We start from the raw sequence: 21,765 nt of genomic DNA on the forward strand, positions 1-21,765 counted from the left end.
ATGCCACCACAAAGGGCTAGTCAAGAGCCACTGAGATGGTGTGGCTGGGCACAGTGGGGCACACTTGTAATCCCAGCTACTCACGGGGCTGAGGTGGGAGGATCATTTGAGCCCAGGAGTTTGAATCCACCCTGGCCAACATGGCAAGACCACATCTTTTTTTTTTTTTTTTTGAGACAGTCTCGGTCTACCGTCGAGGCTGGAGTACAGTGGCATGATCTCCACTCAGTGCAACCTCTGCCTCCCGGGTCCAAGTGATTCTCCTGCCTAGCTTCCCAAGTAGCTGGGATTACAAGCATGCACCACCACACCCAGCTAATTTTTGTATTTTCAGTAGAGATGGGTTTCACTACTCATCTCTACCAGATGTTGGGCAGGCTGATCTTGAACTCCTAAACTCAAGTGATTCACCTGCCTCAGCCTCCCAAAGTGCTGGGATTACAGGCGTGAGCCACTGTGCCTGGCCATATCTCTTAAAAAACAACAACAACAACAAAAAAAAAACAAAAACAAAGAAAAAAATAGTAACTGAGATGACAATGAAGAGGTCTTGATAGAGATAAGGGTAGGTGCTTGAATTACAACCACATGAACCAACATTTACTGTGGAAAAGGCTGATAAGAAAACCTAGAATATGAAAATAAAAGGACTGTGGGTATAGCAGCCCCTTTTCTGTTTTTGCTTGTTTGTTTGTTTGTTTTGTAGAGATGTGCTGGGTTTCACCATGTTTGGCCAGGCTGGTCTCGAACTCCTGATCTCATGTGATCTGCCCGCCTTGGCCCCCCAAAATGCTGGGATTACAGGTGTGAGCCACCGCACACGGCCTATCAGCCCCTTTTCTGGACACAAGGCAGGACTGCACTTCCTGATTCCCTGGTAAATGGGTGATCATGTGACTCGTTCTGGCCAATGAGCTGTGAGTGAAAACAGAACATGCCGTTTCCTGGGCAGAGCATGTAACTGCAGGAGTGAGGTCTCCAGAGCCCTCTCTCCCCTCTGGTGCAGGACCAGCAACCTTCCAGATGGGGCTGCTCAGTTTTAGATCTCTGAGTGAATAAGATGGACAGAGCCCCCAGCTGGCCCTGTGGACATGTGGCATGAGTGCGGAATAACCCACGGTTTTCAGCTAAGATTCTGAGGCTGTTGGTTAATACAGCACAACCAAATCTGTCCTCATAAAATAGCTGGTCCCCCTACCCCAAGCTTTTCTTTTTCATTTGTTGAAACAAAGGAAGGATGGAAGGGAAGGGAAAGGGAAGGGGAGAAAAGCAGATTAAGGCAAACAGGCCCCGACAGGTAACTGCAAGGTTGAGAACAGGATTTAGCTATGATTTTTTTCACATTGTAGTTTATTAGTATTTGGATGAGAGAGGAATGGGGATTTATCCTGTAAGGGGAAGATAACTTGTCAGAGCCCTTAGGAGCAGAAGGCAGGAGCCTTGATAGAGCCACATCACGACGTGGCTATTCCCCAGCATCCTAGGAAAGCTCACTCCTAGCAGTCCCCTCAACCTGCCAGATGAGTCCCTCGATCCCGTGCATCTTGGCCAAGGGGCTGCTTCATCTGTGTTATTGTTCACAGTGGCCCCTGAGAGGCCAGAGTCAGAGCTGATAGGAGCTAACCCCTCCCCTCTGTTGCCAGGCACCAATCTAGTCCTGTCCTGGGGGGAAATTACGAATCACAGGCTAGCAGAAAAAGAAAAAAAGGGGGCGTAAAAGGGCTGGCAGGTCTGGATCCACAAGGTGGGGAGTCAGAAGCCACGTAACAAAGCCTGACCGCACTGTGTGTGTTGCGGGGAGAGCAGAGAGGATCCCACACATGAACCTCCTGTTGCCAGGCCTGGAGGAAGGAACTCATGGAATCCTCTTGCCCACAGCACTCCTCCATGGCTGGCCAGTGCTCTTCTTCCCAAGCCACCTCAAGCACAGAGGTGCTCCCTCCCCAGGCAGAAGGATGCCCAGGGGTTAGAGGGCAGGGGCTGAGCCTCCAGCTGTGCAGCCTGGGGAAGGGCACATCCCTCCCCTCCCCAAGCCTGCTTCCTTGCCTGTGGAGTGAGGGTAAAGAAATATCCTTCCTATAGTCGCGATGAGCACACAGCCAGGGCCAGCCGTCGATTACCTCCCTCTGTGACTAGAGCTGACCATGCTGTACAGGTGTCAGCAAATAGGACTTTCTTCCTCACATGAGGCTGGATGTTCTCTGGCCTCAGCGGAGGCCTTTCTGGCCTTCTTTGGCTTTCCACCAGCATGATTCTGATAATCACCTCCACCAGAACTACCGGGACCCTTATCATATTCCAGGTGCTGCACTGAGCAAATGACAGACCTAATCTCCTTAGCACATAATCTCCATGTCCTTAGGAGGCAGAGGCCACTGTCACCATTTTACACATGAAGCAAGGAAGTCAAGAGGCAAAACAACCGAACTGAGGCTGTATAACCAGCAAATCTCCCCCAACACCCCCAGGTCCCTGTGGCTCCGGACACAGGCTCCTGAGCCTTCTGCCTTCATCAGGAAGGGAGTGGGCCGACAACACAGCTGGCTAGACGTCCTTTCCTGATGTGCAGGGATTGAGGCTGGGGGGAGCTATCATGTGGTCCGAGATACAATCTGAGGGGGCCAGAGGCAGGGAAGCACCCACAAGCACAGCGTCAACAACCCAGACTTGCCCCAGTTCCAGGAGAACAGGACAATTCTGAAATCCTAGCTGGCAGGCCTCAAGTTTTCAACCACAACGCCATCTCCTGAGAGCCACCTGGGTCAGGAAGCGAGAACCTGTCCAGGGCTGGAATCAGGGTCTTTCCATCCTGCCAGCCACCGACACAGCACACCACTGTCAGCTTTGCAGAGTTCTCCAAGATGAAGGGCCTGGCACTGGCACCCCAACCCGGAAATCAAGAGCAGGAATGGAGGCTGTGGGGGCAAGCAGACCGTGGTAAGGCCTGCCTAGCGCCGCCCACGTTGCTGTCTTTCTACTTTAGTTGTGGTGGTTTTGCCAGGCAGAAAATCTTGACTTTTCTGTAATTCAAATGTATAAATATTTTCATCTTTTGATCTTTGCTCCCTAGACTGTTTTTTAAATCAGCCCACGGTTTTCTCAACTATTTTTACATTTTAAGTTTTTATCATTAAATCTTAAATCCACCGGGAGCTGTTTCAGTGAAAGACTGAGGTGTGCATCTGTGTACGTTTTCCTCCGGATGAGCACTCCAGTGTCTCAACAACATCTACTTACCCATCTTTTACCCACTGTTTTCAAATGCCAATATTTTCATAATTCTCACATTTTTTGGACTCTTCATTAACTTGTCTTTCACCAATATCACAATGATTTCGTTTGGTTTTCTTTTTCCCACATTGTTTTAATTACAATTGCTTCATGATAAGCTTAATACCAATAAGAGCTAGGTCCTCCCTTTTTCACAATTTTCCTGACCAGTCATGCTCATTTATTTTTCCTACACAACCTTAAGAACAGGACTTGGAGCTGGGTGTGGTGGCTCATGCCTGTAATCCCAGCATGGGATTGTTGGAAGGTTGAGGCAGGTGGATCGCCTGAGTCCAGGAGTTTGAGACCAGCCTGGATGACAGAGTGAGACCCCATCTCTAAAAAAATAAAAAATTAGCCGGGCTGGTGGTGCACACCACGCCCACGCCTGTCATCCCAGCTACTCAGGAGGTTGAGGCAGGAGGGTGGTTTAAGTACGGATTGCGCCACTGCACTCCAGCCTGGGTGACAGAGTGAGGCCCTGTCTAAAAAAAAAGAAAAAAAGAATAGGACTTCGATGGAGAATTAGTTATATTTATGTGTCAATTTAAGGAAAACCCATGGTTTGATCATGAATCCTCTTAGCCAGGAACACCACATATTATATTTGCAGCTTATATCACAAATGACTAATCTCTCTCAAATATATTAAGATCCTACAAACTGATTTTTTTAAAAAGACAACCTAACACAATAGAAAACATGAACAAAGGATATGTTTGAATGTTAAGTACAGAAAATTAACTACAAAAGGCTCCCAACATATAAATATTAGAAAATACTCAACCTCATTGATACAACAAATGCAAATTACAACTACATTATGATAACCATGTTTTATGTACCAGATTGGTGAAAGTCAGAGAGACGGATAACAGACTGTATCGGCCAGGGCTGGGGGGATGCAGATTCAACCGTCTCGACGGCAGTAAGTTGGTAACATCCATCACAATATAAATGCATAACCTTTCTCGTCCAGGAGTCTCACTTCCAGGAGCTGATCTCACAGGGTGAACTCACCCACATATGCACTCACACACATTGCTGCACTGTTTGTAATCGCCAAAAATTAGTAACCAAATAAAAGTCCAACAAGAAGGGACTGAATCACTTATGAAGATCCATATGGTGGAAGACCATGCTGCCACAGAAGAGAATGGGGAGTGCTTTCTGTAGTGACATGGAAAGATCTCCAAGAAGGGGCCGATCACTGAGTATAGCATGCTAGAATATGTATGGGGAGGGGAAAAAAGGGTTACACAAAATCAACATTTGCTTGTACAGTAAGTCTTCGCTGAACATTGGGGATAGGTTCTTGGAAAGTGCGGTATCAACTGAATTGTACAGCAGGTCCTTAAATAACATCAATTCCTTCAACGTCACTTTTTTATAACAGTGAGAAAAAAATTGGTTTCATTATATATTTCATTTAAAGGCACAGTCCTCAAGAACCTATCGAAGACGTTAAGTGAGATCTTACTGGATGTGCACAGAGTATCTTGGGATGTGCACTAGAAACTGGTCAGAGTGGCAGCCACCACAGGGGAGAGGACCAGGGGGCTTGTGGGATCAGGGTGAAAGGGAGACTTCTCATCGTGTGCTCCCAGAAACTTAAAACCAGTGAAATGTCTGATTCACTTACTGAAAGTTTGTAAATTACCAACTGAGCAGTCTCTAGGAAGAGCACACGTTTGGAGTCTGAGAGTCAGACAGGCTTAGATTCAAATCCAGCCAATAACTAACATCCATCAAGCACCTCTGTGCACCCAGCCCAACTCTAAGCACTTCACATGAACTATCTCACTTAATCATCTCAATGACCCCATGAGGCAGAGCCGATTATTCCCATTGTACAGATGGGGACACCAAGGCAACTCGCCTTCATCCACACAGCTAATGATGAAGGAGCTGGAAGGGGGCCAGGGAGGCAGACTCTGGGCTAGACAACTGGAGAACCACACTCCAGATGTTCCAACACAGGGACACGTCTACAACATGTGCACGCACGTGGACAACTGTGTACATGTGCCTCAGGACTCCTCTGCAGATCTCAGAGCCCGTGCACTAGTCACGGCTCTGAGTAAGCAAGAGAGTCATCAACAGAAAACAGAAATGATTTCCGCTGCTGTCCAACTGGTGCCCCCATTCCCACCAAATGGCACACGTGACAACCTCAGTCTCACCCAGGGCCACCTGACCCAGCTGCTTTGGCTGAGCACAAGGGGCTCACTGAAAACCCTTCCCTGCTCTCAGTGCCCAAGGAATCCTGGCTCTCCTCTCTCCAACCTCTGGCCTGAGGCTTCAGTACTTTCCAAGTCACCCAGAGAGCAGTGGGAAAAAAAGGGGCTGGTCCTTGGCTTTCTGCACTGAGAGGACCTCTGTGGGAAACTGGCACTGTGGGTCCATGCACCTGCTGGCTCCCGCCAGAAACCCGGAGGCTGCTCTCCCACAGCCACACGCCCAACATGCCCTGGTTCCCTCGCACACGCACAGGAGCCACAGGACGCGTCCTGGCCAACAGAATGGGAGCAGACGTAGTGGGTGCTTCCAGGCCAAGCTAGTTCAAGTGTATGATGAACGGCGTGCCTTCCCTAGACCCCATTCATGTGGCTGACGAAAAAGACTTGGATGACAGAATAACCTGATGGAGTGAACCCAGATTCTTGAGTCACTGCTTGGAGAGGCCGCTGGTCTCCACTGGACTGTGACATGAGCAGGAAACCAACCCCCAGAGGTACAGGGCAGCCTGTTCTAACACCTTCGCTCAGCCTGTTGACGAGCTCTCCAGCCAGGACAATCTCTCCCCAGGCACTGCTCACTGTGTGCCTATGCCAAGGATGGCTTTGGAACTCAAGTCCCAGATACTGGAAGCAATGGAGGGGTGGAGGCAGCTGTGGGCAGACCTGGGCCTTCAGTCAGTGATCTTCAACCCCCTTGAGACACTGTTTCCTCACTGGTACAATACAGCTGATGACAGCTGTCATCAGCATTCCACGAGACAGTGTTGGTGAAGCCTTAGCACCAAGCCTGGCCCAGAGCAGGCCCCCTGCAGGCACCTCCCCAAGCGGGTGTCAGCTCTCAGACCCTCCAGAACCTCATCAATCACAGTTCCCATTGGATCTCCCACCTCTAATGCCAAACAGTAACCGCCTTCAGGTTCAGCTTCGGCATTTCTAAGCCTCAGCGTCCCAGGCACAATGATGGGGCTGTGGCTCCTCCCTCCCATTGAGAACACTTCACTGCCTCCTCGCAGTGGTGCCTACTCAGGGAGAACAGAGACGCTCAAGCTGACTGAGCTTACATGGCTGATGAGTTGCAGAGAGTTCTCCTTAGCCTGTGCCCCCTCCCTGAGGACAGGGACTATGTCTTATTCCTCCCCGTGGCCCCTGTGTGGCCTGGCATCATGCCCAGTTGTTCTAGAAGCCAGCAAACATGGACTGAATTGATTCCCCAAAGCTGGAGAGATTCATGCCATTCACCTATCCATACAGTATGTATGGGGCATTGGGCATTTCCATAACCACCCTCCAAGGACATGTTATCCCTGCTTTGCACCGAAAAAAGAGGACACAATGAGATGAGGGAACTCGTGGAAGGTCACTGAGAGTAAGCAGCAGGCCCATGTTTTCTTACCACTCCCTTCCCTACAGCCAACACCTCACACTGCCCGCCCCTCACCTCCACCTGGGGCCTGGACCCTTAGGGACCCTGAGCTTAGTTGTGTCTGTGTTGGACTCTGGAGGGTATGTTGGGGGAGGTGAGAATCTTCCAGTTAAAGAATTCCACGATGTCCCAAGCAGCCCCAGGAATAAGCCACACATGCCCTGGGCCTAGCAGGGTAAGAAAAATAAATCCGTCTCTGGGCAACAGAGCAGGCAAGGACACCCGAGCCACCCGAGCTTCAGCCCCAGGGTGCACCTTGCAGAGAGGAGACATGGGCCCCAGGAAGCCCAAAAGGCACAGAGGCTCCAGGCAGCTGTGCTTTTAGCCAAGCTGGCAGGCCACAATCTTTGAGGGCTGAAGATGCCACGGCTCTGACAACAAGCACACAAGGCAGGAGATGAGCCACCACCCTTGGTCACTGGCACGGCTTCCTGGGCATGACTCTTGTCCTCCCAAGCAGGCCATGAGCATCTTACAGGCCCCTTCCTCTACAGCCAAGCATAGTAAGGATCAAACAGTCACAGACACTGACCCTCCCAGGCCCAAGAGAGTGGACAAGGCAAGGGTAACAAAGGAAGCCACTGACAGTCCCCAGCAGATTGTCTTCGGTGCACCACATCTGACTGTCCCAAAGCTGTGGCGAGGGATGGATTTCTATCTGAGCTCTCAGCCAGATGAATTCAAAGGCTGCTACCCCCTTCCAGACACCCAGCTACCCTGTCTCTCTGCACTTCCCACAGAGGATTTCAGATCCAGGACTGAACCACCTGGATCCCAACTTCCCTCCCAGATGGCAAGCACGAAGTTAGCGCGCAATGCAGGCTGCACTCCCTTCCAACTGCCAACATGGGAACTGAGGGTGTGAGAGCGGCACCCCGCATTTACACTCAGTAGAGCTGACTGGGGAATGTGCAAAAATAAAATGAGGTGACACGTCCCACTTGACAAATGCTGAAAACATCAAGAATGCAGTCACAGCCACCCTTCTTGCTTCTGCCCTTTATCCAAGATGTAAATAAAAGAGAAACCGTTACTGCTTCATGAATCACACACAAAAGCCTGTTCTTTACTCTCCTCTGGTTTTCTCAAAGCCTCAGTTTGTGTGAGTGATGCATGGGAAAGACAACAGGACTTGTTTTCTTTCATTCATTCATTCATTCATTCATTCATGAACTCATTCATTGAGTAATTAAGTGAACAGAGTAATTTTGTGCCTAGCATTGCTCAAGCTCTGAAGATACGACGTGAAGATGACCACCAGGTCCCTGTCCTCAGTGCTCATACTCACACCCTAGTGTGGGAGACAGACAACAAACAAGCAAATGAAGTGACTGGAGGCAACACCGAGGGCTGCAACATCAATGAAGTGCAGAGGGCATGATAGGAAAGGGGGGCACTCGTCAGAGAAGGCCTGGTACAGGCTAAACTGTGTCCCCAAAAAACGGTATGTTGAAGTCCTAACCCCTAGTACCTCAGAACGTGACCTGGTTAGGAAATGGGGTCTTTGCAGATGACCTTTGTTAAAATGAGGTCATTCCAGAGCAGGTAGGTCCCTAGTCCACGATGACTGGTGCTCCTATAAAAAGGGGAAATTTAGACACAGACCCGCACAAAGGAGGAACATCGTGAGGAGATGAAGGCAGAGATGAGGGTGGTACTTCTACATTCCCGGGAACGCCAAAGATGGCTGGCAATCCACCCCCAGCAGGGAGAGACGGCTGGAACAGGCTCCGCTGCCTCGGAAGGAGCCCCACTTGGGATCTCAGACTTCTCACCTCCGGAACTGGGAGGGGTGCATTTCTGCTATTTAAGCTGCCCAGTTTGTGGCCCTTTGTGACAGCAGCACTGGCAAATGAATCCAAGGCCTCTCTAAGGAAGGCCTGGGCAAGAAGAAGGCCCAGGAGAGACCTGGGGAAGAATGTTCTGAACTAAGAAGACGGCAAGTGCAGGGGTCCCGAGCAGAGGAGGCCAGCGTGGGTGCAGGGGACGGGGGACAAAGAGGTGGGGGCACGATTGGAGTCAGTGTCCTCAGAGTGGGGGAAGCTGGCAAAAGGCCATGAGTGAGGGAGTTAGATGCCTCAGTCCCTTTGGAGAGACCGCTGTGGAAGTTAACACAGGTGAGGTGTCAGCACCTTGCCTGGTACAGGCTGTAAGCGCTTCATACATGGCAGTTGCCATTTTTATGGCCTCATGGAACAAGGGACTTAGGTAAGATTTTCAGAAACCATGATGCTTCAAAGACAGCAGCGGGCCAGGGGTCAGGCGCCTGGCACTGACTTGCTGTGGGACCTCGAGCCATCATTTCCCTTGTCTGGAAGCTGGGGGCCTGGGCTTTAATGAGGGCCATAGACCCCCCTAAGGCCTCCTGGTCTGGCTCCAAGAGGTGGTGGTATGAGAATAAGTGCCCATCCCCAAGTGGGATTCTGACTTCATGTCCCCAGACTTCTCCCTTCCACGCCCTGGCTTCCGGCCTGGGATGTTTATTTTTGCTGACAATAAAAAACATATTTCAATGTTTGCTTTATCTCCATGTTCCCCCTAGAATGGCAACTGGCAGCCCCGGCCACAAGTGGCAAAGAATTCTCCAAGCCAAAAAAATTTTCTATGCATCCTTTTTAACAATAAGGAGAGAAACTCTGACTCAAACTCCTACAAAGCCTGCATAGATTATTATTTAAGCCCTGAAGCTGTACTCTTTCTATATGCATTGCTTTCCAATCCGAAGAGAGCATTCCTTGAGGCAGTTTTCCAAACTGGTATTTGATATAATAGTAATAAAGCAGCCAGGTGCAGTGGCTCACGCCTGTCATCCCAGCACTTTAGGAGGCTGGGGCGGGCGGATCACTTGAGGTCAGGAGTTTGCAACCAGCCTGGGCAACACGGTGAAACCCCATCTCTACTAAAAGTGCAAAAATTAGCTGGGCATGGTGGTGCATGCCTGCAATCCCAGCTACTCGGAAGGCTGAGGCAGGAGAATCACTTGAACCCAGGAGGCGGAGGTTGCAGTGAGCCGAGATTACGCCACTGCACTCCAGGCTGGGCGACAGAGCGAGACTCCATCTCAAATAATAATAATAATAATAATAAAGCATTAACATCCTTTTAAACATCACATGAAAAGGGGAAGTTCAGTACTCAAAATCATTTGCAAAGACTCGGTTGCGTCAAGCTAAGCAGCAGCAGCAGAAGCTTTCCTGCAGGACTTCTCAGATACTTTAATATGTTCACTTGCACAGAGATTTGCAGAGAGGAAGAAGCTGACACTGAAACCCTTGCAGACTCACTTGGGAGAATTCCAGAGAATGCTGCCAGGTCACAGAAATTTACTGACCCACATCTGACCTGCCCCACCCTCGATGGGAGGAAGTCCCCCAGGGACCACGTACACACCATGCTGGGCGGGGCAGCTTGATGCCCTTGAATATCTTCCGATTAGCCTCATCTAGAAGGCACATGTCCACCCAGCTCTGGCTGTGACCCTGGTGAGTCGCTGGGACTCACGAAGGGGCCATCGCACTCTGCAGACTGCAGCGTACTCCACAGCTCTGAGCAGCTGCTCAGGGAATCGGGTGACAAAGGCCAGCACGGATCGGATCGTGCACCCTGCAAAGCCAGCCCTTTTCTCTAGGGGGTGAGCCCTTTAGCAAAGGAGCTGGTGGGCTTCATCTCCCTGGGCAGCAGTTGTGAGCTGCTGAGAAGGCATGGACACAGAGACACCTAGAGAGACTCAGGGTGAAAGCAGATCTGTGCCAATGCCCTGCCAGGGCTTGGGAAAGGTATAAGCATCGGTTTTCCCAGGGTCTACAAATGAAATCAGCACACTCAAATTTGTTGGGTCCCAGTTTTTGCTCAGAGGCCTGTGATTAAGTGTCATTTGTTATTCCTGCAATCCTACAGGTGAGAGTAGGACCGAAGGTCATCTCAGCCAGGCCTAGGCACAGGGTCAAGGGAGGTTTCCTGGGGTGGGTGATGTTAAGATAAACCAACTGTGCATTGGCACAGCAGTGCCTCAGTGACTCTGAGGCAGCAGCCATGTGACCTGTGAGCCTTGTGAAAAGGAGAATAAGAAAAGCTGGATCTGCTGCAATAACTTCCTAACCAGAGAAGGAAGGAGGCTTCCTCAAAGCCCCACAACAGCCGATGCCCCCCAACATTCCCCACCACCTCCTCTGGGCCAGCCCTGCTGGGCACAGACATCAGAACCAGGGTCTAGAGAGGGAACACTGATGAGTAATCAGTCAACAGTGACCACCCAGGAGTGAGGGCCCCAGGACAGGACTGGTAGAGGAACAGCGGGAGCCTTGAGGCTGGGAGGCTCCTGCTGAGAAAACCAAACAGCACTTCATGGAGGAAGCCAGGCCAGACAGGAGGTAAGAGGTACGTGTCTAAGGAAAGGCAGAGAGGAGAAAGAGGCGCTAGAGAGAGACAGACACACACCCACTGGTCCCCAGGGCCTCAGGAACCAGGGAGGGTTTCTCCTGGAAGAGAACGGCGTGTGTGAATGTGCGTGCCTGTGCATGTGGGTGTGTGGTGGGGCACAGGAGGGCTCTCGGGCAGCACAGGGGTAGCTAGGTGGAGAGGTCTAGAGCTAGGGCAGGAATGATGCAGGGGAGGAGGCAGAAAGAGAAGCAGGACTGCACAGCAGCTGTGGGACTGGGGACTGAGGATGGGGCAGGGGGCAAGCACAGGACCTCTTCTGGTGAGGGGCAGGGGTGAGGCACCAGCTGGCAGCCTTTTTCCAAACTCAGGAATGGGGGAGAAAGAGTGGGCTCTGATGCTGGGAGCCCCCAGCTCCCTATCCAACGTGTAGCCCCAAAAGCCGTCTAATACTTCCCCATGGGTCCCTGGTAAGCCCTGCCCTGACACCTTCCTCCCAGGTGCCCTCCCCCACATCCTGCCCCCAGCACACTGAACTGGGAGGTGGCTTCAGCCACACAGCACCTGCAGCAGCCGGGGGTTCCCATGGCAAACCACCACCCCCCCCACTCCCCCACCCCCTGTCGGAGCAGGAAGATGCTCTGGAAAACCTACCCTGACCAGAGGCAAAGTGACTGGGCTCACAAAATGCAAAAAGGCTCCTGAGTCTCTTGATTCTGACCCAGAAAACTCTTCTGGGGGCCCTACAGGCCTCCTCAGAGGGCGACTCCGGCCTCTCTGCCCAGTCTGTGCCTTCACTCCTGTATTTCTGTGCTTTTCCTCTCCAAGAATAGAATGGGGAGGCGGGCTCCACCACAGCTGGCCCCCCTGGGCTGGGAGATCTGTCTGCTCTGCTCCCCACTAGAGGGCAGGCCAGCCTGAGCTGCCTGGGGGCCCCTGGGACCTCCCACATCCTGCATGAAGGTGGGGACTCAGTGAAAGCCTATGGCTAAGTGGGCACATAATGACCCACCAAGCAAGGGAGAAGCAGACACTGAGATGGAAGCGGCAGCTGCGCCCACTGAGGGAGGGTGAAGAAGCCAGGTTAGCAGCAGAGAAGGCTGGCATGGCCCCAGCACACACGGGCAGTGGGCAGTGGGCAGTGCCAGTGCCCAGGGGCTATGCCCTGTGTGGGCCTGCACCACAGGGCCGAGGATTCAGTGGTTCCCTCCAACCTGAGGTCCTGGCCCTCCCATCACCTATGGGGCCTGGCAGGCCTTCCCTTCTCCAGCCCCACCCCAGGTAGCACTGACAGGCCTGGCCTCTGGGCACCTGCACCTACAAAGCAAGTCCTACAGGGTGAACACACCTCCTTCTTTTGGGTCCTGCCTCTTCTCCGCTAGGTTCTAGAGGCTTCAGGACAACAGCCTGCTGTCCTCTGCCCACCACCCCCTCTGAAACACACAGATGAGCTCACCTGAGCTCTCAGCTCACTAGGATGCTGATCTGTGGGACCTTGGTCACATTACGTTGCAGACATTCATTCAACAAATAGAGACCAGGCACTCGCTGCGGACTTCATGCTGCACCAGGGCAGCAGGGATGGCCTCAAGGGCAGACATGGTTGGCAGTTGGGCCAGTGAGGCAAAATAAAATGGAGGCTCTTCCAGAATGACCCAAAAGAGTGCAGCGAGCACACAAAGGCAGGCACAGGTATTCACGCTGGGCAGTCAAAAGCCGACTCAAAGGAGATGGCAGGTAAGCTGAGCCTTGAAGGACAGTGGAATGCCTCCCTCATCTCCCATGGGTGTGTATATCTGCACATGTACACCAGAGAGCCCCAAATCACCAGTGCAGACTGATGTGCTATGGAAATTCTGCACTGAGAAGCCAAGGGGAATGGGAGGTCAACAAATGGCCAAAGAGGCCACGCTGCCTAGGAAACAGGACTGGAGGGAGGGAGGGAGGGGGCTCAGGCCGCAGAAACCTGTCTGGCTGCTGTGACACTGGTGAGTGGGAGGCAGTGGTCTACCAGGCGCTGCATGAGGCCCAGAATGGGAACAACCATGGCTGTCCAGGGCCTGGTGCCCGACAGCACCGTGAACAGCTGCCTCACCCTCCTGGGTACCAGGAGGTGGCAGAGGCATGTTTCAACCCACCCAGGTCGGTCTGGACCAGAGCCTCCTGCTTCAGTTACTAGGCCTGTCACCTCCCACCAGAAACCAGCTGGGCCCAGGGCCTAGCCAGGAGCCCAGAGAGGTCCAAGGCCTGGGCTAAGGGTGGCAGGCCCAGGTGGATGTATGTGGTGCCAAGTGGCTGCCTCTTCCCAGCCTGACTCCGGCACGTGATGACTAATTTGAATTGTTCTAATTCCCGAGGAGCATCCTCAGAGTTTGGAAACAGGTGGGAGGAGCACTCGCCAAGCCCAAGGCCACCCTTTCCAAGAAAGGGCTACGAAAGCAATGGTGGCGTCAGTGAGACCTGCCCCTCCCCAGGAGCCCAAGGTCCCAGGAGCCCAAGGTCGGTAACTTCAAGAGCTACGGGGAGCAGAGGCCACAACCGGAGGGACACTGTCCCCGTCCTACCGGGAAGGGCCGCTCCTATAGCAACCAGCCCTGCCCCAGGAGGTCCACATGGTGCAGTGGACTGCAATGTCTAAAGGGCATGCGGTTGAGGCCACAAGGTCACGCTCTGTGACAGCGTGAGAAGAACTGCAAACATCTCACTGAGGTTTAAGATAAACCAAAGATGCTGAGAGAACAAATGTGACAGGCTCCTCAGTATTCACGGCTGCTTTCCCGCACGTCAGACACAGCCAACAATGACAAACACGTGACCTCCTCCGAGAGGCTGGTGGGAGCACGTGCCCCATTTGACCCCCACGGCTCTTGCTGTTTGCTGGTGGCAGCCTCTCCACACCCACTAACCCCCAGCCACTCTCCCCGGCGTTCTGTGGCCCACACCCCTCATGACTCACCAGGCTCAGCACCCCAGGGGCCGGGTGAGGGCTCTCCCCCAGGAACACTGCCCCTATTCTCTGGGCTCTGGGATCGTTACCAACAACCCGCACCGCATTCTCTCCCACTCATCTCAATACCGCAGGGGAGGATGCAGCCCCCAGAACTTGGAAATGCCAAGAAAAATCCCCCCAGAGCAGAGCAGAGAAGGGCTGAGAGATGCTGACAGCTACCAAAAAGGGACCTACCTGCTGTCAAGGGGTGGAAGCCCCAAACCTCAGTGCTTGTGACTGTCAGAGAGCTGGGAAAGCCACGGAACACACAGAGCCTCCCGGCTCAGCGACAATGCCCTGGCTGTTCCCCCGGCCCCCGCCCCCTAACAATGCTCCTTTTTTCTTGGGCACTGACCCTCACTTGTCAGGGCTCTGTCCTCAGAAGAGCCCGCAGGCCCAGGCAGCTGGACCAGGGAGGCCCTGGAAGGCTGTTCCCCTGCTCCCTGGGTGGCTCCTGCTCTGAGCCAGGCCAGTCCCAATCCCTGGGGCCTACACAGGAAGCCCCGGAGCCACAGCAAGTCTCCCTGCCAACCCTCTGACCCCGGGACAATGGCATCTCCATGCCCCTTGCATGGTCAACAGGGCAGTGTTGATAGGAAAAGAGGAGACCAGCATTTCTCAGCCTAGGACGTCAGATCCTGCCTGCATTTCACCATGGGTGTGTGTGGGTGTGTGTCTGCCTTTCTTTCAAACAGATGGTCAAGGTCAAACTCACTGAAAATTCAAAATTTGGTAAGAGTTATTAAAGGTATTTCAAGGAATGTGACGGTTGGGTTTCACTGCTGGAATAAACAGCAGCCACTGGCTGAAGGCGCAGGTAAGCTTCAGGATGTAGCCCCAGGCCCCAGCCACCTAGATGCACCTTACATGCTCACCTGAGCAGCCACCTGCAAGGCTGGCTCCCACTTCACAACGGGAGTCCAAGGCCAGGCCCAGGACTCAAGAACTCCTACTGGCAAGCCCGGGGCTGAGATTCAAACTCAGCTTCCTGACAAGGTGTGGTCCGGATGCTAAAGACAAGGAAGACAGAAGAGTGCCACCTGGGGCTCTAGGAACCCTTAACATGACCCAGCTGCCTCCTGCAGTGGAGATGGTGAGACTCAGGCAGAATAAAGATACCAGCTGTGTCTATAAAGTAATACAGCTTTTCAAAAAAACTGTCTTTTTTCTCTGATCAAATTAATGTCCATTGTAAGAGATGTTTATATCTCCAGTTATTTACTCAGGGATCGAAAAATTTTAACTTAATCTCAGAGATAGCCTGTAACATTTGTATTACATAACGTACTCCTCCAAGTTTTTAATATTTATCTTTGCTAAAACTGAAATTATACTACACAAACATCTGGATCCTACTTTTTAATTAACAAACTATAAGGAATATATTCCTGTGACATGACATTTTTTTTTTTTTTTTTTGAGATGGAGCCTTGCTCTGTTGCCCAGGCTAGAGTGCAATGGCACAGTCTCAGCTCACTGCAACCTCTGCCTCCCAGGTTCAGCCTCCCAAGTAGCTGGGACTACAGGTGTGAGCAATCACACCCAGCTAACTTTTGTATTTTTTGTAGAGACGTGGTTTTGCCGTGTCAGCCAGGCTGGTCTCAAACTCCTGACCTCACGTGATCTGCCCACCTCAGCCTCCCAAAGTACTGGGATTATAGGTGTGAGCCACCACATCCAGCCAACATTGCATATTCTTCTAAAGCATTATCATTAAAAGGTAAATCAAGCATAATTTATTTAATCAATTCCCTACCTTTTAATGTTTGGTTGTTTCTAATTGTACAATTATACATAACACAGGAAAAATGATTAAATTATATCCATATACTCTCTTTTGGAAGGGAAAGAAAAGTGGGATATATCTGGGGTTTTTTTTTGTTTGTTTGTTTTTTGAGACAGAGTCTCACTTTGTCGCCCAGGCTGAAGTGCAATGGTGCAATCTCGGCTCACTGCAACCTCCACCTCCTGGGTTCAAGCGATTCTCCTGCCTCAGCCTCCCATGTAGCTGGGATTACAGGCATGTGCCACCACACCCGGCTAATTTTTGTATTTTTAGTAGAGATGGGTTTCACCATGTTGGCTAGGCTGGTCTGGAACTCCTGACCTCAAGTGATCCACCCGTTTCGGCCTCCCAAAGTGCTGGGATTACAGGCGTGAGCCACCGCACCCAGCCAGATATGTGTTTAAAACCGGAAAACCATTCTTCTGAAGACAAAGACATAAGTGCCAAGCAACTATCTAAAAAATGCATCCAGTGGAAAATGGCATTTCCTGGACATGCCAGAAAATAAGATACTCTAATACCGTTCCTAAAACCTGTGACCTATTTCTTGCTCAGTTTTTCTCTGAACTGAGCCCCAAAAGATGTCCCAAGTTGGGAGTTAAGTTCCCTTTGCTACCACCGCCGACCTTGCTGCCATGGCTACAGCGTCCGCCTGCATACGCCCAGCTCTCACGGGGGTGCTGCCAAACTCAAGAGCCCACCACTGACTTCCCCTTTCCTACTAAACGATGCCCAGAGTTCTGAGCACAGGCCTTTTGGGCAGGCTCTGGCCCCAGCATGCTTTGGGCTCCCTCTCCTATTTGCTCCATGCTCACGATACCCAGAAACACCCCCCACCTCCTTGTTCTACAGAGGCTGTTCTCTCTCCTTCTCAGCTACTCAACCTTCTCCCAATCCATGTCAACAAGACGCCTCCTCTTTTTTTGCTAGGCATGGTGACTCACACCTGTAATCTCAGCACTTTGGGAGGCCAAGGCAGGAGAATCACTTGAGCCTAGGAGTTCAAGACCAGCCTGGGCAACACAGCAAGACCCCTTGTCTACAAAAAAAAAATTAAAAACAGAAACCTCCTCTTCCACCCTGTGCCTGCTGGAGACTTTGTATCTTTACCAACCCAAGGTGCTTGGTGTCAGACCCCCAGACTCTGGAATCTTGAATCCGCTGCTCGCAGATCTGACTGGTCACTTAAAGCCCACTGTGCTTCTGTGACCACTGAATGGGGGACCAGGACGCACCTACACCTCACAGGGTCGCTGTGATAAGTCGCTGAGGCCGTCTCAGCCCCACACCCCGTAGCAAGCCAGCAAGCTGTCAGGCTGGTATTCAGCCTCAAAAACACTTGAGGAGCTAAACTGGGAGTTCTCCCTGCCAAGTCTCCCTTGCTGTCAGTTTCAGTACAGGAAGTACAGGGTGGTTGGGAGGGGACAAATGACACCTTTGCTTCTCCAAGGCCACTGAGTGTTCTTACTGGCCCTCTGTCCTCCCCACAGGGCCTCCTCCAGAGGGTGTCCCGCTGTGCAGGACACCCAGAAACCCTCTGGATGGGGTCAGAGCGCACACGGGTGCTCCTGCCAGCCCCTGCTGGGAGGCACCCCACCTCCAACTCAGGCTGACGGGAAGAACGCCCAGTGCCACTTCTATTAATTCAGCCAATGTTTTGTTCTTTTTGGTTAAACTGCCTTAATCTTTAAAACCGCATATCCACACGTCTGGCAGGCTCTTTATGCTCATGATTTCTCTGGGAGGAGAAGCAAGACAGACTTCATAGCCACTTACAGACCAGAAAACTGAGGACTCAGAGGGTCTGTGTCAGGGTGGACAATGGGGAGCCTGGGCTTCAGCTACATGAAGCAGGGCTTTGCTTCCTCCTATGAAAGCAGGGCCTCGGCCCAGTGTCCTTCACTGTGGCCTGGGGTATAAGGACAGAGCAGGGGTAGGGAGGGGAGATAGTGGAGGAGAGGCGGTCTTGGTCCACTTTGCCACTCCCCACCTGCAGGGGCCCTCACCACCAACAGAATGAGGTCCAGGCCCCTGGCCAGAGCACACACGGTCCCCTGCCACACCGCTTGGCCCAACACCCCTGCCCAGGCACCCTGCAGACACTGTATACACCAAATACTTGGAGTTCCCCCAAATGCTAAGCTGGCTCGTGCCTTGAGGCTTCCTGCACGCAGTCCCTCCTCTTCCTCAGGACCTGGTGAGCTCCCAGCCTTCTCTGAAGGGCCCATTCAATGCCCCCCTCTCCCCCCTGCAGGAGGCTGCCCAGCACTCCCTGAGCAGGAAGTAGCTCTGTGCCCCCTCTGGGTCACTGCCATTCTCTTTCTCTGGTGACTGCCTCCCTCTGGGTGGGGCCGTATGCAGCTGTAGGAAACAGCCAAGCCTGGGAGGCAGGAGAACTAGAAGCAAGGTCCTGGTCCCATCACCTGGATGGAAGGCCCTGGGAACTACTTCACCTCACCAAGGCCCCGTCTTCTCCCCTGTAAAAAAGGAAGGATCCTGCCTACATCTCGAGGTGTCGTGCACATTCAACAAGATAGGATGTCTATGCACTGAGCTCAGAGCAGAAGCCCCCCAGTGTAACTCTACCACTCCCCATCAATACAGAGTTTGGGGGGAGATGGTTGGTCTCGTATATACGACTGCCATGAACCTAATCCCCTGTCAGGAGGGGGCTATTTTGATCAGCAATTAGCCAGGCGCTGTCCTCAACCATTTACTCCTCACAAAGGCCCTATCCCACAGGCACTAGCATCATTTACATTTCAAAGAGGCTATAAGGCAAGGGCCAGGCTTCCACTGCCCGGCCAGGATCTGAACCTCCCTCCAGGCCCTCTGTCCTACAAAGTACCTTTCAAATGCCCCCTCCTCCAAGAAGTCTTCTCTGACTCCTCCCTGCGGCCAGAAGTGGCAACCCTGTCTCTGCACAGTATTGCCTGGGCATCCTTCCCTCCTCTCAGTATGAGTTACTCTGAGGCCCAGAGACCAGCAGGTTCTGGGATGTGAGCACCAGAACCTTCCTGGGGCTGACCTGAGCAGCAAGGGACCTCACTAAAAGGCCACTGTGCAGGTCAGAAAACACAGGAAGCTGGGAGAGCCATGCTCAGAAACCAGGCCTCTGCCAGGGAGGCTGTTCACCCAGAGAAGCACAGTGAAAGTAGGCCCTGTGGCAGGCAGGCAGGCAGGCAAGGACCCCTGCCCAGCCCACACCCGGGCACACAGGGCTCAGCATCCCATCTGGCACCTGCCTCTGCCACTGAGCCACCATGACGAATGCTCCCTGTCCTGCTTCCTGAATCCCAGCACCAGGGGGTGGGTCTGGCTGGCAGGCCCCAGTCCTGTGCTCGCACCCAGCACTACAGGTGACAAGAGTTCCTGGCCTTTCCTGTCTGGCCTCCAAGATACATATGGAAGAGAATCCTCAGATGTAAACTCAGAGGGGGTTCAGATGCTAGGAACTCCCAAAACACAGCAAATCTATCCTGCAGCCCCCTGTTAACCATATGCTCCTGGTAGCAAGGACCCTATCTCACCCAGCCTGTGTCCCCCGCAGTGTCTAGTCCTAAGGGCCACCTACTAAATGACAACAGCAGTGACCGCCTACCACACAGCTGCCATGTGCAGGTGTCATGCTGGGTCCTCACAGACCTCCTCTCACCCAGTCCTCACAACACCCACTGCAGGAGGTACAAATCAAGTTATTTTATAAGTTGAGGAAATTAACCTTCTAGAGAACAAATGACTCAAGTGCCCTGAATCTCACAGTAACAAATCCAAGATTCCGACACAGGTACAGCAAACTGGAAACACGTTTTCTCTACTCCGCCACCCTGCTGTTCTAGTAAACGTTCACTCAGTGAATGATAGCCATATGTGAACAGAAAGTGGCTAAGAACAAAAACAGTCCCTCTCTCCCCAGCCAAGCAGCTTCGACCCTAATCCCTGAATGGGCCTTGATGCTGGGGGTTTTGGAACATGCCTGGCACATGTTTGGGTCACCAAAACCCTCCTAACATGCAGCCATTTGCCAAAAGGATTTGTTTGAGGCTGCGATCTCTCTAGTTTTGAGGGTGCTGATCGGATACCCCTAACAGCGACAGGGCTGGGAACTGGGACAAGGTAGAGCTGGACTTAACACGGCTTTGTAGCAAAGATCCAAAACTCAGGCCAGTGCCCCACCTGCATGTCCTGATGGGCCTGACAGGGCACTGGGGCTTGTGGGGTGGCTGCAGCGCTCAGAGGGAGGAACTGGTGGGCAAAGAAAGGGAGAAGGGCCTCGGACAAGGAGAAGGAAATTAAAGTTTCAATCATGGCTGGCTGCGGTGGCTCACACCTGTAATCCCAGCACTTTGGGAGGCCAAGGTGGGCAGATCACTTGAGGTCAGGAGTTCAAGACCAACCTGAGCAACATGGTGAAACCCCATCTCTATTAAAAACTCAAGAATTACCCAGGCATGGTGGTGTGCACCTGCAATCGCAGCTACTCGGGAGGCTGAGGCAAGAGAATAGCTTGAACCCAGGAGGCGGAGGTTGTAGTGAGCCAAGATTGCACCACTGCACCCCAGCCTGGTGACAGAGCGAGACTGTCTCAAAAAAAAAAGTTTCAATCTTAACTCTACAAATTGACTTGAAGTCCAAACTGTTTCTCATCCAGCTACTGCCAGCTCCCCACCGAGGCCCACACTTTGGGGAAAACCCTTAGAAACTTCTTGTCATTGGTAAAAAAATATTGACCCAGGATTGGCCACGTGGGCCACAGGTGGTTTCACAGCACACACACAACCAGAAGCTGGGGCTCAGAGAAGCAAAATAACTTGCCCAAGATCACACAGCTAAGGAGATCGGATTGAAATCCACCCCAATTTATGTGCACAGACAGAAGGGGAGAAAAGAGATGTGGGGCAGGTGGATTTCTGAGGGCAGGAAATACCAGTGGGAAAGCCGAAGACAGCACAGTAGAGACTGCAAAAGCCCAGTGCTCTGTGGAGTCACTGCAGAAAGCACTGAACACATTCAAGGCTCAACCCATCAGGCACTCTTTCCTTTGGGGCTACTTCCAACAGGAAATTCCAAGTGTCCCTGTCAAGCAGGGGAAATGCCATCCTGGGTCCAAGGCAGCAGGGCAGCCTCCCTGCCCCGCCCAGCCCCACCTACATGAAGAACAAAGTGCACCAGGCAGGAATGTGCACTCAGGCCGTAGCCAGCCTCAGCCTGGCCGGGAGGAGGCTCATTCTTATCTGTGGCTTGATTAAAACAAGCTTGGATTACACTACAATCTTTAAGCCCCAAGGCTGGGTGGGGGTGGTGTCACCAGGAATCTGTTCCAGGCGCACGTCATGCCCAGGCCACCGTTCTCCTTGCCCTCATCGGTGGCAGGCTGGCATCCTGCAGAAGGCCCTTCCCAGACCACAGCCCCACCCTTCCTCTCCTGCCGCCCACCTGAAGGCCCCAATACACATCTTCCTACAGTTCTGGCTTCAACTCTGTTCCTGAGACCTTTACTGCCCCAAGTCCACTACCCTGAGTTCTGGGCAAATGAAAAATCTTTTCCCCTTCACCAGATTCCTCAAATCCAACCATTCTGGAACCCAGCTTGTGGATGGCGAGGCTCTAGCCTCCCTCCTCTTCTGTCCTATCACCCTGGGAAGACAGAGCCAGAGGGTACTGAGGAATTCAGGTGGGA

At 52.4% G+C, this 21,765-nt stretch overlaps 1 protein-coding gene across 3 annotated transcripts in view; it reads right to left on the reverse strand.

Annotated features, from left to right (window-relative positions):
- ITPK1 (inositol-tetrakisphosphate 1-kinase) overlaps positions 1 to 21,765 on the reverse strand; it is a 180,000-nt gene that overhangs the window by 85,070 nt on the left and 73,165 nt on the right. Inside the window, exon 1 of one of the 3 annotated variants that reach the window (XM_054666236.2) lies at positions 11,965 to 12,083. The exons of the other annotated variants lie outside the window; for them this stretch is intronic. The gene's annotated coding sequence lies outside the window, so the exon portion shown is untranslated. Of the gene's footprint in view, positions 1 to 11,964; positions 12,084 to 21,765 lie in introns of those variants that run through there. 3 annotated transcript variants of the gene reach the window in all.

This window comes from Pan troglodytes, chromosome 15 (assembly GCF_028858775.2).
Source record: "Pan troglodytes isolate AG18354 chromosome 15, NHGRI_mPanTro3-v2.0_pri, whole genome shotgun sequence".
In the NCBI taxonomy this organism is placed as follows: domain Eukaryota; kingdom Metazoa; phylum Chordata; class Mammalia; order Primates; family Hominidae; genus Pan; species Pan troglodytes.